General features: G+C 40.4%; 1 long non-coding RNA gene across 1 annotated transcript in view; it reads left to right on the plus strand.

The window, feature by feature from the left end:
- Nucleotides 1-14,250, plus strand: part of LOC132328319 (uncharacterized) — a 31,408-nt gene that overhangs the window by 8,203 nt on the left and 8,955 nt on the right. Inside the window, exon 2 of the long non-coding RNA XR_009486736.1 lies at nt 6,307-6,365. This is a non-coding gene — a long non-coding RNA (uncharacterized LOC132328319). The remainder of the gene's footprint in view (nt 1-6,306; nt 6,366-14,250) is intronic.

Consider the following 14,250-nt stretch of genomic DNA (forward strand, 5'->3'; position numbering starts at 1 on the left):
ATTTAATCTGTAAAGTCTCTCTGTGTAAGGTTTTTGGTGTTCTTGAGGCTTTTTCAAACATTAAAGCAGTCAGACATTGTTGCTCATCAATACAAGAAGATACAAAATGGGCGCAGATTTTCTGCTGGAAGTAGAAATTTACACTAGTTAAAAGTAGCCATTTCCAGGAGCAATTTTAGATACAAGAGAAACACAAGAGATCACACTTGGGGCTAAGATTGATTCCATCATGGGTGTAGAAATTTTAATCCAAATGGGCAGACAAATAGCACTGAATTGTTGCTTCAGAGCCTTCCCTGATGTCCCAGTAGATCACAGCAGCTCTGCTGCTGCAGCGTGACTCCCACTGCAGGATGGCAGATTACTTCATTGCCTGCAGAGGGGCATCAGATTCGCCACTTTCCCATCCAGCTCTGTACCCAAACCAGCAACCAAATGAGGGAAATCCCAGGCTGACTCCCACTGCTCTCCCTCTTTGGGCTGGGAGCTGCTGTTTCCTTCCTACCCGTGGTGTAGGGCAGAGTACAGCAATAATGAGGGTCTTGCTTTCCTTCCAGCAGCTGTACCACAAGTGCAGGAAGGAAAAATGTTGTTTGCAAACTTAGAAAGGGTTGGAAATTCAGATTGCAGGAATAGAAAATTGAAAAAGCAAGATAGGGAGGTTTCTTCCACACCAAGTAATAAACATCACCCCTTGAAAGAAATCACTCGATTACAGTACAACATTGTATTTTCTATCGTTTTTAGTCAGACATTATTACTCATAAACTAAATAATCTGATCATTTTTTAAGAGCTGAGATAATGCCTAGAAATTGGTCCAAACATGACTAGACATTGTAATTCATTTTTTCAAGGTTTTTGCTAGCCAAGAGCCAACATTGGTACTGAAGTGGAAAGGATTTTAGAGAGGATGGGTTGTTCCTACAGAAACTGTTGTGTCATTTTCAAAATGATGCTGAAATTAATGAAGGTGTGCACAGCCTCCTTTCTTTCAAAAGAGATCATCAGTCTGTGCTTTCCAGTGTGAAATGGAAGGATGTAAATATGAGGGGTTAGCTGTATTTTATAAGAGGAAAAACCAGAGATACCTGGTGAATTAAAGCAATGTGGATTCTTCACAACGGGCTTTTTTTGGACTGGAGGCCTTTGGCACTGCAGACAGCACCTCTCAGCCTTCCTAACCCTGAGCACAGTTGAGGTTTGGATCATTTGTATGCAGCTGAAATGCTTTTGTGGTGCATTAACATGGTTTCCTTTAATAAACATGTAGACCTCCTGTTGCCCTCTGACCAGCACTGCTGGGTTTGGAACCAAACTGGACTTGTGTGTGCACAGCCAGGGGACTGGAGCTGCTCCAGCACCTAGTCTGGAGCCATTCTAACTCAGGCCTGGCTTTTCCAATATGTTTTTTATAATCATGCTTAATTATGGGCATGAGAAATAACTAATTACCAAAGTGCATGGCTTTCTTCCTCCAAGAAAATGTGCCACGGCTACTTTGCTTATCAGATTTTGCAACCCACACAACCCCTGCCTGCAGAAAAGGTGCTGAACATCAGAAATATTATTTCCTTCTCCTGAGTGTTTAGTATAACAATATAAGCATTGATCGTTGTGTACTTTGGTATTATTTTCCTTTCCTGCTTGTAGTCACTTCTCATGTTTCTCCATCATTTTAGGCCCCTAATAGGGATAGGATGAACCCATTGATGTCGGCACATGGAGGCCTGCTAGTGGCATGCCTTTGGTTTTAGTCTCCTAGCAGCAGCCATTCATGTTATGTGGGCTTTCTTTTTTGGGCATTGCCCACCCCTGAATCTGACTTCAGGCATTTTTCACTGCCTGTTCTGCATGAATAGCCACAGGCCTCTTGCCAATTGTCCCCCCTCCTTGAAAGCCAGCTTCAGCCAAAGGCCTTTTCAAGTGTGATCCCAGAGTGCCACACAGGCTTTCAGGGTATTGTTGTCGAGATGAGGGCCCTGCACTGGAAAGTGGGGTCAGAAGAGAAAGCACAATAAGGGGTGATGGAGGCTTCATGCAGTCCTCAGATGCTGGCCTGTTTATTAATTTACAAAACTAATGTCACTGTCTTTAGAGGAGAGATTGAGTGAAAAAGATGCCCTTTGAAGAGAAGAACTGCTTTTGATACATTACCAAAACACTGCTCCCCTTATTAAATTGATTTTATGGAAGAAAGTGCAGCTAATAAAAGTTCAGAAACACCAATAAAATATTGAAGGTCTGGATTCAGTGTTTTCTTTTTTCTTCATCAGCTCAGACACAATTCATGTTAATGGGTTTTACAAGCTGTCCTAGGGCAAAAAAAAATCCTTAAATTTGCAAGTATCTGGTCTTCCTTATGCATGTCACACAAACTATTAGTCAAGACAGTACAATAGTGCAAGCTCTTTAGCAGAGCTCTCCTTGAACATAATGTAATGAAATATTCAAGCAGCATTTATTTACCTCTCAGTGGTTTTGGGGGGATCTGAAAGGGTAGGGGTTCATGAATCTTGAACATAACATACAAAAGTGACTTGGCTTGTGAGAAGATTCAGAGCTGGGCTTGAGTGCTCTCCTGCAGTCAGTGTTGGTGCAGATTGCTGGATCTGGGTAAGCAGTTCTCTGATCTGTTCCTGTCATGTGAGATGGAGTCCTGTTGTCTGGTGGCATTTCAGGTTTGCCCTGCAGGTTTTTATCTAAAAGCAACCTTGGGAATAAATGTGGTTTCTTGATTCCTTATTCCTTGCTTTAGCTGGTCAAAGGCAAGGCTGGCTGCATCCCCCTACAGGCATGCTCATGGTGGTCTCACTCTGCTGATCAGTGCCACTGCAAACTGTCAACTCCATCTCCTGCCTCCCAAAAAAATAAGGGAGATGCTGCTCTCTCTGTCTCAGGCCAGCTCAGGAAACAGTCTGTCAGACCCAGCTGAATCCTCTTCTCTTACCACCTCATGAAACCAACCCAGGAACAAGTGGCTTCATCTGCAGAGGCCCTGTCACTTCCGCGAGTGATGATGATCCTCATTGTGGATGCACTCAGCATTGAGATCAGGGAATTCTGAGGCCATAGCCATGAAACTGCAGCTGGAACTGAAGACAGCTGCCATTGGACTTGTATCCTCTGCAGAAGGAAGGCATTCCTGTCTGACCAGTGAGTTACAGATCGATGAAAGTTTAGGAGTCAGTTTTAAACCTGTGGCTGTAAACGTGTGATTGAATTTTAACTGCTTTCAATTAATGTAGATCAAAAGAGGCTTTTGTAGTTGGACAGTCCTTCGAAAGTACCAGACTTCAAGCATAAATCTGTCCTGTCTGCTTTTGTTTTTCATAACTTGTCTTGCCATGTTTGTTAATTATGGAAGGCATTTAGGACTTGCTCTGTCTCATCCAGTTTCTTTTCTTCTGCAGTGCTCCAGCAGTGAAGTCAGCAGTTTTACAATCCACTGCCTTGGACCTGGAAAGTCATTTATGCCAGCAAGTGGGTGTAAATTGTTAATGGCAACATTTTAAGTCTACCCTGTATGCAAAGCATACATGGAACAAAAATAGTTATAATCTACTCACCTTCCTAGTAGCAGAAAATAATTCAAAAGCTTCTTATCTCTTTTAAAAATGATAATCCAGGGGAAATAAGTTTTTGATGAGGAATGTTCTTACCTGAAAGCAAATACCAGAACATCACCCTGTATAATAAGTACTGGTAACATTTAATTTTATGTTTATTTTGGTTTTCAGCTCTGCTGCAGACAGATTCACAGATTAATATGAGTTCAAGATTACTTGCCATGCTTCTATCAAATACGTGTTTTCAGATTGATATATTTGGTTATAAATATAATAATCTGAAGCATAAAAGCAGTGTTTTTTTCCTGAATAGGACACTATTACTTGGTATATATATTTATATATTTATAGCTGATTCACTACAAATTATCTTTGTTTGAGGAAGACTTGGTAGATTTTCAAACACAGAATTCAGTGAAGAATTAGGAGACTGGTTAGTGAATTATTCTGTGACTTTTTAGAAGAGAATTTGGTATCCTTTTGTCCTTGAAATTGTCTGCTATGAAGATATTGCACACCTTAGTAGAAAGGTATGAAGGACTTTTGCATCCTTCATTCTCTCATTAAAATTAGTTAATTTGAAAATTAGGATAAAAAGTCAGATCACTCAGCCTTTTACAGTGCTTTTCGGGCTCACAGTCAAGGCAGGTAAATAGGCCAAATATCTTCTTTTAACATTGTCATGTCTTTCTTCTCTTTACTAATTAAGAATGTAAAAATAAGAGGTTGCTAACTTGACATTGCTTCAGTCAAGGTTGAAAGCTACTAACTGTGCCTGAAGATTCTCTAAGAAACACCCCAGCTTTGCAAAAAAGCATACCTGGGGTGCAGGAACAGGCATCAAAGAGCTCTGCAGCCTGTGGTGATAAATCCAGCAGCCCCAGACAGTTTGGAACTTGCCTGTACAAGATCTGTTTATTTTGGCTTCGAGTGGAGGAGAGTATTTGTCCTCTGTATGTAAACAACCACAGATAACGGGATGTCAATGAATGTATTTCAATATTTGTCTCTTAAAAATTAATCAAATTAACCACAGAAAAGCACTGAGAGAGAAATATGAAAGTACCAGTAAGGTTCTCATGAACTACTTCCCTTCTCCTTCCTTATGAACAGCAATAAGTAGTTAGAGTACCCAGGAAAGCTGTTCTGGCAAACTTGCCACTTCCATGGCAGGAATAAACACAGCCATGACCAGGTCAGGAAAGCCCCCTGTGTAGGAAGAGCTTTTGTGATGGCTTAGAGGCACTAATGGGTAAAAAAAGGAGTCTGGTAAAGATAGGGAGTGAGTAATCCTCAAGTGATCAGCATTTTGGTTCAGATAACAAGCTGAATAGTTTATCTGGAGTTTTCTGAATCTCACTGAGGTAAAGCTGAAGCAGCAATCTTATGAAAGCAAGGCTTAATGTGACATTTTATACTTCTGCTTCTGGTCCATTTAAAAATTAAACAAGAAGTGCACAAATTAAATACTTCCTTAAAAAAGAAGTGAATTCAACGTGTTTTAGAGTTACCTGAGTTTTGAATTGGTTAAGTTCAGATTTTGGACCATTTAATGCTTATTTTAAACCATTATCTGTTCTGTAAATAGTCAGGGAAATTTTTGTAGCTACCTGGACAATACCTATATCAGATTCCAAACACAACATGAGGTTAGCATTAAGTGAAGTTAGTAATGCAAACCTCCACATCCTTTTATTTTTTTCTCCTTTTAGAGCTTTCTTATTTCCTTCACAGCTATTTATCATCTGAAGGATAAAGGAAAAGAGAATGTGCAAATCAAAATAAATTTTGAGAAAACAGAACCAAACGAATCTGTCTTCCCTAATCAGACACTGTTTTCTTTTTGCTCCACAAAATAGATAAACTGCCTGAGAAAATCAGGTTAAGTGAAGAGCTGTGACATTGTGATAACTGTGGACAGAGGCTTCAAACAAAGTGGTCAAGCTATCAGGAAAAGACACTTGGTGGTGTTTTGCTGTGGAGAGAATACAGTGCTGCTGAGTTAGGTTTTGGAGACCACGTGAAATCCTTCTGCAACTTTCTCTGCAGATTCAGCTTTTGCTAACTAAAAGTCATGCTATAATACCCTGGATGTAATGAATGTGAAACCAGCAGTGGGCAGGAATGTCCAGTTCTCACCACAAAACACAGCCTTGCTGCAGATGTGGAGTAGTTACTTCTCCACTTTTAGATAATCTGGTATGGGTTGCAATGTCTCAAAGTTCTCTGTAGTATTTGTTTGCCTTTCTGCCTCCTTTCAGCAGTTTTAGAAAGCAGTTTTTATGATTTTAGCACAGGGCTTTTTGAAAGGCTTCACTTCATGAAGAAAAGCTCAAGAGGTAGATGAATTTTCAGAGGGAAATCTGGTTAAATCTTGCAGTGGGAGGTCACAGATACAGAGTGGTCTGTAAAATTTAGTCACTCAAATGAGAACTGTGTTGTTTTGAAATCCTTCCCTCAACAGTAATGCCTGGGAGTCTGAAAAAATATCATAATTCTGCTTTTGAGTCCCTTTAATTTGCCTCTACTTGTGGATGTCATCTCCTGAGTCTTGCCTGTGTCCTTCTGTCTGCCTTGCTCCCGCTGAGGGAGTGCCCGAGCCTGGGTCCGCAGAGGGACTTGGGCAGAGTTTTGTTACCTCAGAATCCCTCCTGCATGAATTGATTTCATTGCTTGAAATTACAACAGTGAGCTGCTTCATCTCAAAGAAACTTTGTTTTCTTTCTTTTTCTTTGCAGAGTAATCTGAAATGACCAGAGGATCCATCCAGGCATGGAAGTGCTCTGAAGGTAGGAAGGTATGGTTTCAATTAATATTCAACTTTGGCAGAGTCAAAATGTTTCACAAAAAAATGCACTAATTTTTATAGAATTCAGGCTTTAAAGTTCAATTTTGGTTTTGACCTGGGAGAAATATTGCATGAAAACCTGTGGGATTTTTTAAAAGAATACGAATCAATTTTTAAAATGTTTGAAAAAATTTTGGTTTCACTTTATTGTGGAACAAAAGCAATGCTGGGGATTCAGAAATAGTGTAGAATCAAATTTGGCATTCACTGGCTATTTCCTTGAAATATAAACATGGAAACAAAAGAACCTATCTGATACCTTGGTATTATTGTTGTCTTCCAAGCTCTTCCACTCTGGAAGTGTGACTGATCTGTAACGCTTTAAAAGGCAATGAAGTGTTGGGAATAAGATTTCTGTGTGGCCCCTGTGCCAGCATCAGAGAAAAGATCCAATGCAGCTAATCTGTTCAAGTTTAATGAATGTCCTGCTGACTTTTAAGGGAGCTGGCTGCCTGACTACCCTCTGAGACTTTAAATATCTCCTCCTATTTTTGTAGAATTTTGTCAGGAAAACAGATTGAGCGAGCCCATATAGAAAATACTATTGCCGTTCCTACAGGTTTCCACAAGATATTTGACCCCTCCCCTCCCTTCCTTTCTTGTCTTTATACCTCTCTGGAATGCAGATATTTTGGTTAATTTTCTCCAGCTGTCACAGAGTCTCACAGGAAAATGACCTCGCAGAGTGACCACTTCCCTGTTCCTTGACTTAAGTAGATTTTTTTTCTTCAGAGCTTTCACCACATCATTCACATCACTGCCTGGTGTGTTTCACAAGTCAGGAAAAAAGCAAAAAATAATTTCCACCCTCTAGAAAAAAAAAGGGGAACCAAATCAGATCAGTTTGGGTCAGTTTTATCAATTTACATTGGTATTTCAGATAAGTCAGTGCAGCAGAAATTTAACATTACCCATTCCTACTAAAAGGTAGGGAGATATTAATATTTGGATATTTTTCTTCTAAGAATGATTTTCGTCACAAAATTCTTTCATTCATTTTGTAATGACAGTAGTCTCAGAAAGTTGGAGAGTCAGACCTCTTAGTTCCTTTATTCTTTTCAATATACAACTCAGAGGGAAATTTTTTTTTTTTAATTTAGTTTTCTGAAATATTATTATGTAGGGAAAAAAAACAAAGAGGAAATCCCTGTATGGTAAATATTTATGGCTCATGAAATATGTGAATGTGTACATGAGATGCATATGTCTCAAAAGCTAATGGTTTATTAAGTACCAAGGACCCGTTGTTAAGCATGAGTGTCTTCTTCCTTCAAGTTCTTCCTCTGTTTTTGGGAATACCTGGTTGGAGCTTGTAAAATACCAAGGACTTCCAAGCGCAAATTTTCTGCACTGTATCATCTCTTCATATCCTCTATCTCATGTTTTGGATGAGTATCCTAAAATCTTGGTGTTTTCTGTAGCAGTCTGAGAATTTTCCTCCAGGAAATTGTAATAAACATGTTCCTTTTGAGTGTCCTTGTGTTTCCATGAGTGCTTCATCAAGACTGCCCAAGGGGAGTAGGTTGTAGCTGTGCCCCATTTCTCTAATCTTCCAAAACTGGTATTACCACATGTTATTTTTGTAACATAGAATTTGCAATTGTTTAATTTCAGAATTTTGGGAACGATTGCTTGGCACAAGCCACAGAAATTTAAATGTTTTATAAAGAAATTCACGATAGATTTTCATGGTTTGTGGTATTAAGTAGGCCATCTGGTAAAATGTATGCCTGATAAAGGTCTAAAAGCAGGTTACTCTTGTGCAGTGACAAGACTTGGGGCTTTTCTGTCCTGTGTGCTGACAGATTTGAAACATTTGCAGCCCAAGGTGCAAAGAGCCAAGTGTGATTGTGGAGGTCATTGCAGCATGAGCCTGGTATGTATCTCGTGGAGTTTGGGTGAATGGGTGCTAGAAAATAAAATTTCATCATGTCTCAAAGGCTGCCGTGAAGGACCTGAATTAGGTTGAATTAAATAAGCAAAGTCATGGTGTTACTGATGAGCACTGGATTTATACCCTATTGAAGGTCCTGCTGTTGTGTAAAAACTATAAATCCTTACTCTCTCTGTATATTTGAGACTACATTGCAAGGATGCCTCAGCCTTAAAGGGGATCATCCTAGCTTGGAATGGGGCTGTGTATTCCTCCTCCTCATAGCTGCTAACATATGGGGAAAGCAGCTTTGAAGGTGCCTTCAGCTGGATCCCACACAGGAGATTTCCAGCACTGCTTCCCAGGTTCTGTGCATGGGCAGATGTTCTGCTGATCAACCCCAACCACTTCACTCATGCCTTAAAACCTGCAGCTGGAAGGAGGTTCTGCCAAAAGAGATGGCAAATCCAAGGAAGTGGGAGGGAAGAGGGATGGTGGCACAATCTCTGCAGGAATGTGACGGGACACAAACTCCCAGATGGAGGCAGCCATGGCCTGGGCTGTGCATCCAACTGTGCTCTTGCACGTGCTCAGCCATTTACTGGTCCCACTCACTGGTGACCCCATCTCAACTGGGAATACACTTTTGGAGCAGCACTCCAAGCTGTGAGCCCAAAAGCTGAAGTGGCCATCTTGACTTATTGTAACTTGGGAATAAGGGAGTAGGAAAATTACCCAAAATTGCGCGCAGCATTCCTTCTCTTGTATGTATGCTGAGAGGCTCGACTTTGTGAACAATCCCATCTATTTCAGTGGAAATTCTTTCAGAATAAGTTTTGGCTGAGATTAGAAGAAATGATGACATCTTTTCCTAAATTATTCTTTTTTGCCAAAGCTGAATTTTTACAGCTAAAACCTTTGGAATTTAAGAAATCTGATAAACAGGTTTCCCAAGTCTTTCTAATCTTAATCACAGAGGTAAAGGAGAATAGTTCTAATGGTATAATAATCTTATATTCATGCCCTGTTTCAAATGATTGCCTTGCACAGGATGGAAAACACTGCTAATAATAGCGACATTAATGATATTGATAATTGGTGTAATATCTATTTTTGTGGAATTAGTACCTGTCAGATAGTATGGCTCAATTACTTTTCTTCACCTCTCAAAGAGAGACAAAAAATTTGCACCTTGCAGATTTTTTTAAATCTGTCAATATGAAAACAAGTGATCTTAGTAAATTGTTTACCCTGGAAGATGACCACCATGTTAATGATATTAAAATTTATACCTGCTATACACATACAATTACATAAACATCTCCCTATTAACTTAGATGGATTCTTTACATTTCAAACTCTGGAAATTCTAGGGGGAAAAGAGGGGATGAACAAGAGAATGAATCCCATATTCCAACTGATCAGTGTTTCCTCACATGTATCTGTTTCACAAAAAGACTTCAGCACATGTTTAGCCTTAGCTGTGCTCAGGTCTCACTGGGTTTAAACATGCACTGGTTGAGGATGCTTTCTTAAATGGAAGCAATATGTTATCCCACTGAAATGTGCTTGATTTGCCAGCTACATCCCTCCTTTGCACAAAGGTGATTTCTACAGGCATCTGTAAAGGCAAGGGAAGCTGAGGTCTTTAGAGCAGCTCATACCTCCAGAATGGATTTAGATCTTTGTGGTACAAAGTGCAGTCTTCTTCCAGTGCCAAAGCCTTTTCCTATCAAAATAAACTTAAGGCAGCATAAAGGGACTGCAAACTTCTTTTGTAGTCTATGTGAAAATAATAAATCACTTATTAGGCGATTTTTAAACTGTCCCTTTTTTCCCCTGTCTTTACTATCTGACCATTCTCTCTAAAGACCAATGATGCACAAATGCAGGAGAAGTTGCTTTATTTTGAAGGGGGAGAATCAAAGGTGTTGAGAGTGACTGGGTCATTTTCCCGTCGGTCTCCTGCGTTTAGACTCCTTTCAGCTTGGTTGTTGGTGACAAACTGCACAGCTGCAATGCCTTACATTTACCAGCCTGCATATATGAAGGATGTGTAATGTTAACTAAGCTCTTTCCCCTCCCTCATGGAAGACCACCCTGCCTGCAAAATCTCCAGAGGAAAGCACAGCATGTCCTGATCAGAAGCTGCCTTTGTTGGCAGAAGTACAGCATGTTGCATTAACCAAAACAGCATTTTTAAAAACATTTTTCATGGTGGCTGCTTTCTATTTAAATATCCATTTTGCTTGTGTAAACGGATCTCATTTGGCCTTTACATCCCAACATCCCAGGACTATCTGAAAGCCTTGTTAACATTTAGCACTGGAAATAGTTTCAAGCCTTGCACAAAATCCTCAAAACCTGATCTGCTTAGGGCAGGAAAAGGACTGGATTCTCCTTTGCAATTCTCTAGACAGAAGTTTTCTCTGGGACAACCTTTCTGGTGATGTAAGCTTTGCCTAGTCTCTCCTTACCACTGACAGGGCAGTTTTTCTATTGGGTGAGAGCTGTTGTTAAGCAAAAGTCACTTTCAAAACTTGTTTTGCTTCTCTTACGTTGGTTTGTCTGTGCCTTCACTTGTTGCTGTGTATTTCCTGACCATGAATTTATCACTTGTCTCCTACACAGCAGGTGATACAAAATCCTCCCCAAAGTTCAGCCCCAAATTTCTCCCCAAAACTGCATTTCCCCCAAAAACTGCATTTACCATGGCAGTGAATGACATTGTTCTGGACACAGCCACTCGCTGGCTGTGAGCACAACTGTGACAAGATCCTTTGGTCTCTAATTGGACACTGAAAGGGGAGACCTGGGCTAATTGAGTCCAGGGGAGTCACTTTTCATTTGGGCATTTAGAACCTGGCCCTGAAACTCATATTGACACCACCAGCAGCATGTCTGAGGGTATAACAAACATACCTGAACAGTATCCTTCTTGTTCCTGCTAAAATCATGGAAGTGAGGCTTCTTGCTTCAGTTGTTCCTCTATATACATGTCAGCACAGCATAAAATACACTGTCTAGACTACTTGAACATGCAAGGTGCAAGATTTGCAGAACTAAAACCCTTCTCTCTTCAACACCATTTCAGCAGCGTAATTTCACTCAAAACAAATAAAACAAACCCTGGTTTGCCTCTGAATAACCTCAGGGACACTTGGCTAATGTCAGGCTGTTGAATCCTCTGTTAGGAAACCAAAACTTGAATTGGTGTTTTCTGACAAGTGATTTACCCATCAAAAAGGTCTGGGCTGCAGTGCCAGTGGTGACAATGAGCTGCTTCTTTGCTGTGTCCCAGTTTTCTCAAGTGTGTGATGGTTGTAATTAAATTAATTTACCTGTCGTGAGCACTGTGACGAGTAAATTGCAGGAGGGCTTATGAAAGGGTATCGTATGTGTGGTTCTAGATGTGAAGTCTCCAGGTTTAGACAGCTACTTTTGTAGGTCCCACAGGGAGTGTCTACCTTTTCCTGCCCACCATTCCTTCATTCCACAGTGCATGGAGTAGTGGCCACCCTACATCAAAACCTTGACTTTTTTTGTGCATTTGTTTGGGGTTTTTCCGTGGTGAGAGGCAGCGCTCTCATCTCTCTAATTCTAAAATCCTTTTCTGCAAGAAAGGTGAATATCACTTTTTGCAATTTGCAGATGAAAAGACTGAGCAGGGAGGTCAAATCCTGTAGTTTAATGACAGACAGAGATAAGAATCATGGGAACAATATGGATGGGCAGAAATTTCAGGCCTCTGGAAGGGTTCAGGCTCACCTTGCAAATTCACCTTAAGGCTGAACACTTCATTCCTGTGCATCCAGAAGTATCTACTTCCCTGTGTGTCTCCTTATAACCTGAAATAAATCCTCACAAAGGCATGTGCAGATGTCATTATGGTAATAATGTTACAGGGCTTTATTAGAGCACATTTTCCATCCTGATTGTAACCTCCTCCAATTTCCTTGGAATATTACCCCAGATTTTCTTTCATGTTGTGTATCATGTCCCTCTCTTCCTGTGAGATTTAGGACCAGTTTTTGGATATAGAGGAGGTAGCTGGCATCCTCACCTTACACTTTCACTAGCTTATATCTTCACCGGGATGGAAAGACCAAAATCTGCCAAGTTTCTTGAAAGTTTTCTGGACTATGAGGATTTTGGGTTTTTAATGGTGGTGGTGGTTTTCAGAAAGGCATCACATAGGTCATCTCCATGTCTTTCTGTGGGCAAAGCTCAAGAGACTTTTTTCCACTTTGGTTAAAAAATAAATCCTATGTATTTAATTTCATCTACTTCCTGTGGTAATGTCATGTACCAATGAAGCTAAAGAGAGAGTCAGAGCTGGGATGACTTTCATTCACCTGGCAAATAAGAGGAATAAAACTTCATTGGCATAGCACACTCTGTTAGGTCCCATACTTTTACCCCCTCAAAGGTTTTTGTGCTTCCTTGTGTTTTGATAAAATGGCTGATAGGCGGCTAAATTGCTGGGAAAGTGAGGAATAACATGAATTTAATGAGGGAGTTAGATTAAAAAATACACCATAGAGCTGGACTACTGCTTTTTTTAAGTGCTTGGCATTCCTGGTGCTAGGTCTTGGTTTCTGTAGACATGCAGCATATGAATCAGAGAGAACCCACCCTGTGCTTTGGCATAACTCTTAAAGCACTGACAGTTCCTCTTTCTTCGGCAGTAATTAAACAAGTAAAAACTGGTTAGTTTGGTTAGCAAACATAAATGTGGAAAATATTCACAAATACATATCACTGGGTGTGTGTACCTAAGGAATCTGGATGAGCTTTGGTTGGATTCTCCTTTCCCACATTCTTACAACAAAGGTGCTTTATCCAACCAAGCAATCTGGCCAAGGTCTTTTATTTCAGCTAATTCGTGTTCTCTTTTTTCTTTGGAAGGGCTGGAGGTTTGCTGATAGCACAGTCCAGTGCAGCCTTTGATGACAGGAGGCACTCTTGGGAATGGGACTCTGCAGGGGGAAAAAATCAGGTAAAACCAGGATGAGACAGCCCCTAAAACTAAGGCCTGGCATATCCTTAATTTTAATTTTTTTTCCCCACTTACTTGACTCTCCCATGGTTTGGGTGCAATTGTAACTATGAAAAGGTGCCTCTCATTAAAATCAGTCCTGGAGTGAATGACCGTAGTGGTGTCCATGTGTTGATGGTGGCACACAGAGGGGCACAGGCACTTTTCAAAACACAGCTCAAATGAGTGCAGTCAGACCCCAAGGGGCTGCTTAAACACTTCTACCTTGAGGGAGGAAGCCTGAGCTAAGGATTAGCAGAGTTTCAATGTGCTTTACAAGGACTTCTTGGAGCCTCCATTCACGGCCATGGGACAAAACCGCTCCCTTTGCCTCAGCGACTCCTCTATAAAATGGGAATAGTCAAACCACAGTTTATAAATCCAGAAATCCTTCATGAGATGACTCTTAGTGCTCACCTTTGCTACCCACTTTCTAGTGCAAGCTACAGAGCTTCCTTGGATTAGCTCCTGTCAGAAAGATTAAGAACAATGTATTTTACTGATTTTAGCATTTCTGCTTGAACAGTTGAGAGGCTGACAATATCTAAACTAATAATGAGCATAACCCTGATCTAAAAGAGCCAGCCTGTGACACAATATAATATAATTAATATAATATAATTAATGTAATATCCCAGACGTCAATACTGGGGTGAAGAGACAGAACCTAATTCTGGATATTTAAAATGTAGGCTTTTTAGTCTAGTGGTGTTTCATTTCCAGTTCCAGGAATACCTATGGCAGTTACACTGAAGATCTGCCTGTTGCTTTTTCTGCTTCCCACATTTATTTTCCCCTAACTTTCTCCTTCTTAGGTTGATAGTGCACTTTCCTGATTTTGTTACTTTTCAGTTCATCTCATGGGTCTTTTCCTAACCTCTGCTCTCCAGAACTGTTGGTACAACTGGCACCTTATCCATGCC

Source organism: Haemorhous mexicanus, chromosome 6, assembly GCF_027477595.1.
Source record: "Haemorhous mexicanus isolate bHaeMex1 chromosome 6, bHaeMex1.pri, whole genome shotgun sequence".
Taxonomy (NCBI): Eukaryota; Metazoa; Chordata; class Aves; order Passeriformes; family Fringillidae; genus Haemorhous; species Haemorhous mexicanus.